Source organism: Elephas maximus, chromosome 7, assembly GCF_024166365.1.
Source record: "Elephas maximus indicus isolate mEleMax1 chromosome 7, mEleMax1 primary haplotype, whole genome shotgun sequence".
NCBI lineage: Eukaryota > Metazoa > Chordata > Mammalia > Proboscidea > Elephantidae > Elephas > Elephas maximus.
The window spans coordinates 31,799,573-31,804,372 of record NC_064825.1 but is presented as its reverse complement, the minus strand read 5'-3'; positions in this window follow the sequence as shown (position 1 = coordinate 31,804,372).

Below are 4,800 nucleotides of genomic sequence, written 5' to 3'. Positions count from 1 at the left end.
AGTAATCCCTGTCTTATTGTATAAGATTCTAAACAATACACTTAGTCTGATATTTCTTCATGTACATGTCATAGATTGAATTATGTGTCCCCCAAAAATGTGTGTATCAACTTGGCTAGGCCATGGTTCCCAGTATCCTGTGGTTGTCCCCCATTTTGGGATTGTAATCTTATGTTAAAAGGATTAGGGTGGGAATGAAACACCACCCTTACACAGGTCATATCGCTGATCCAATGTCAAGGGAGTTTCCCTGGGGTGTGGCCTGCATCGCCTTTTATCTCTCAAGAGATAAAAAGGAAAGGGAAGCAAGCAGAGAGCTGGGGACCTCCTACCAGCAAGAAAGCAGCACCAGGAGCAGAGCGCGTCCTTTGTGCCTGGGGTCCCTGTGCCTGAGAAGCTCCTCAAAAAGAGGAAGGTTGAGGAAAAGAACCTTTCTCCAGGACCGACAAAGACAGAAAGCCTTCCCCTGGACCTGACACCCTGAATTTGGACTTGTAACCTACTAGATTGTGAGAGAATAAATTTCTCTTTGTTAAAGCCATCTGCTTGTAGTATTTCTGTCATGGCAGCACTAGATGTCTAAGACAATAATACCTATTGATTTTAAGCAAAAGGAAAAATTTAGCACTTCAACACCTTTATCTTTCCCAAATGCATGTATACACTTCTTTCTCTTGTCTCACCAAGATAGTTACATCGTAAGTTTTTATTAGACGTTGTTGTTGTTACTAGGTGCCATCAAGTTGGTTCCGACTCATAGTGACCCTATGTACAACAGAATGAAACACTGCCTGGTACTGCACCATCCTTACAATCTTAATGCTGAGTCCATTGTTGCTGCCACTATGTCAATCCATCTCATTGAGGGACTTCCTTTTTTCTGCTCACCCTCTACTTTACAAAGCATGATGTCCTTCTCCAAGGACTGATCCCTCCTTACAACATGTCCAAAGTATCTAAGACACATTCTCGCCATCTTTGCTTCTAAGGAGCATTCTGGTTATACTTCTTCTAAGATGGATTTGTTCGTTCTTTTGGCAGTCCACGGTACATTCAATTCTTCGCCAACACCACGATTCAAAGGCGTCAATTCTTCTTCGGCCCTCCTTATTCATTGTCCAGCTTTCACATGCATATGATGCAATTGAAAATACCATGGCTTGGGTCAGGCACGCTTTAGTCTTCAAGGTGACATCTTTGCTTTCCAACACTTTAAAGAAGTCTTTAGCGGCAGATTTGCCCAATGCAATGTGTCTTTTTATCTCTTGGCTGCTGCTTCTGTGGGTATTGATTATGGATCCAAGTAAAATGAAATCCTTGACAACTTCAATATTTTCTCTGTCGTGCTGCTGCTTATTGGTCCAGTTGTGAGGATTTATCTTTATGTTGAAGTATAATCCATACTGAAGGCTGCGGTCTTTGATCTTCACTAATAAGTGCTTCAAGTCCTCTTCACTTTCAGCAAACAGGATTAATTATGCCCATTATTATCTCTATGTAAACGGAAAACCATAGCTAAGGGCTATACTGTGGTTATAATTCTTTTTTTACATGTTTGTTTTCCCTGCAATTTATACGTTCCAGTTCTCTTTCACTAAAACTAACACTAACTCATTCTAAAACTCTCTGAACTTAAAGCTTTTTCCCTGATTTACAGACACTTTAATCTCTCAAGTTTTACCTAGAGCTGTTTTGCCACCTTAGGTTTAAGGGTGGCAATAACTTCCCACTGTTGCTAGACTTTGGGTTCTTTATCCCTTGTTGGTTCCCTTCACCTTTCATACAACATTGTGAGGAGCCCCTTCACTAAAATCTCCTGAGCCCTTTGTATTACAGTGTTTCCTACCTTCCTGATAACATTTATCTTTACAACCTTTAAATGTTACTGTTTCTGAGGGCTTCACACTCTGCAGATCCCTCCCTTCCAGCTTTCAAGAAATCCTTCTCCTCCAGCACAGCCCTCACACTGTCTCCCATGTCCACCACCTGCCTCTGGGTGGACAGGCAATTGAAGCTGAAAGAAATTGGGGCAGTAGACACTGCTGCCTGCTGGGAAACATTTTCTTCAGCATCAGAGTTTTGTCACCTTGTCCCTCTTTCCAGGCCGGTTTGCCAAAAGTTAGTACGTGTTTCTTGATGAGACCATGTTTGTACAGGTTTGCTTACTTATTGAGATTACTAAGGTGCTAAATCAGTCATTTCTTTTGTTTTGGAGAAACCTAATTTTTTAATCATTCCTAGTGACATCTATTAGAAGACCCATGAAATACAATCACTGGGAAGAATTGGGCGTGGTCTTCAGAGTTTAATAAAAGGCATCCAAGGAACCAGGCTCATTTTCTCCAGAAGAGACAGAGTGCTTTGGAACTCTCCTGCCTGTGGAGCCCTCTGAAAGCTCCTGTGACCACACTGGGAGGTTGAACCCTTAACAGAATTTCATGACACTACTTCTACAGCAAGCATTAGTGAAATCGTTCACATGTTCCTTAAGTGACTTAGGTGAGTACACAATTTACAGAAGTGGAGTTGCCACTACTTTCCCAAACCAAAACAAAGCAAAAATAACTTTAGTTTATCAATCAGTCCTTTCCTTAACCTACATATGAATTAATCTATTTTGTCAATATTATTATATACTGGAGTTAATAGGGTGGTTAAATTCTGTCTTATTTGTATGTATGCCTTGGATGTTCACATGTATTATAAGGACTAAGAAAGTAGTTGCCAGACATCTAGTAATTTTATACTTCAAATGGTTCCTGAAAAAGTAATAAAAAACCATACCCATTGCCTTCAAGTAGTTTCCAATTCATAGGGACCCTATAGGACAGAGCAAAACTGCCCCGTAGGGTTTCCGAGGAACACCTGGTGGATTCCAACTGCGTACCTTTTAGTTAGCAGCCGAACTTTTTTTTTTTTTATAATTTTTATTGTGCTTTAAGTGTAAATTTACAAATCAAGTCAGTCTCTCACATAAAAACTTATATACGCCTTTCTATACACTCCCAATTACTCTCCCCCTAATTAGCCCGCTCTCTCCCTCCACTCTCTCTTTTCATGTACATTTAGCCAGCTTCTAACCCCCTCTACCCTCTCATCTCCCCTACAGGCAGGAGATGCCAACATAGTCTCAAGTGTCCGCCTGATCCAAGAAGCTCACTCCTCACCAGCATCCCTCTCTAACCCATTGTCCTGTCCAATCCATGTCTGAAGAGTTGGCTTCAGGAATGGTTCCTGTCCTGGGCCAAAAGAAGGTCTGGGGGCCATGACCACTGGGGTCCTTCTAGTCTCAGTCAGACCAGTAAGTCTGGTCTTTTTATGAGAATTTTGGGGTCTGCATCCCGCTGTCCTTCTGCTTCCTCAGGGGTTCTCCGTTGTGTTCCCTGTCAGGGCAGTCATCAGATGTAGCTGGGCACCATCTAGTTCTTCTGGTCTCAAGATGATGTAGTCTCTGGTTCATGTGGCCCTGTCTCTTGGGCTCATAATTACCTTGTGTCCTTGGTGTTCTTCATTCTCCTTTAATCCAGGTGGGTTGAGACCAATTGATGCATCTTAGATGGCTAGCAGCCAAACCATGCCACCAGGGTTTCTGAAAAAGGAATAGAAGTACTTTATTCTATAAGAAGTTCATAAATGTACTACTCTAAAAGTAGTACATACATGTATACATAACAGGAATATTCTACTATAAGTCTATAATGTAGTGATTGGCTTGAAAAAAAAAACTGTTTTTGTTACTGATAAGTGTCTCTTTAGAAAATTTTCTTTACTGACTTAAATTGTAAAGAAGCCAGAAAATGCCTGGGCACAAAATTGTTACTCGTTACCATGCAGGAATATGAGAGAGATGAGTGCCATCTACACTCACTGAGTGCAAAAATGAGAACCCATTGTTTTAGTCTAAATCAATTTTTAAAAAGTTTGTTATTTTGTGCTGATTTTCACTATTACATGATACTTTCATTTTTTCACTCTGTGTAGGGGTGCTTGCTCGTAGTTTGAAAGGGCATGGAAGATATTCCTAGTCTCTTTAATATTTGGTTTGTTTAAATGCCCAGTGTCGACAATAAGATATTTTAGGAGCCTGTTGTTTTGGGGAGCTGTCTAGTCGATTCTGACTCATAGTAACTCCACATGACTGAGTAGATGCCCCATAGTGTTTTCCTGGCAGATTACCTGGACTTTCTCCTCAGAAGCCACTGGGTGGGTTCAAACCACCAGGTGTGTTTGCCTAAATTTTAAAATAGTTGCTAAGAAACAATGGATGACGTGTGTTATCTTAGAGAGTAATAGTTAGCTGATTTTAATTTTAGTCAAAGGTTGGAGTTCTGGCTCCAACATTAACTATTGGTACAATTTTGTGTAAGTCACCATGATAGGATGATTCTGTCAATTAAATAAAATAATACAGATAAAAAAGTTTAGTTGCCTGAACTTGGCTAAACCAGTCAGGGACTATGAACATTAAGATTGATTTTTACACCAATCAGAATAATATAGATTGTGTCAAACTACTGAAGCACAAGCCGAAGAAGGAAAGGACGCAAACTGAGATCCTTCCACGGAGAAGAAAAGGAGTTGATGCCATAGATGCATGTTGATTAGGAAGCCAACAAAGTTTTCAGCAGAGCTTGAGAGTAGTATTTGTGTATCAGTTTCCAGTTTTTTCATTTATAAAAGAAACTATATCAGGCCTAGACATAAGTATACTATTGAGTCATGACCCGAGTAAAAGTTTGCTTAGTTTTTTGTCTCTCTGAGACAGATAATAAACTCCTCTGATTTTCTTCCCTCAGGAAA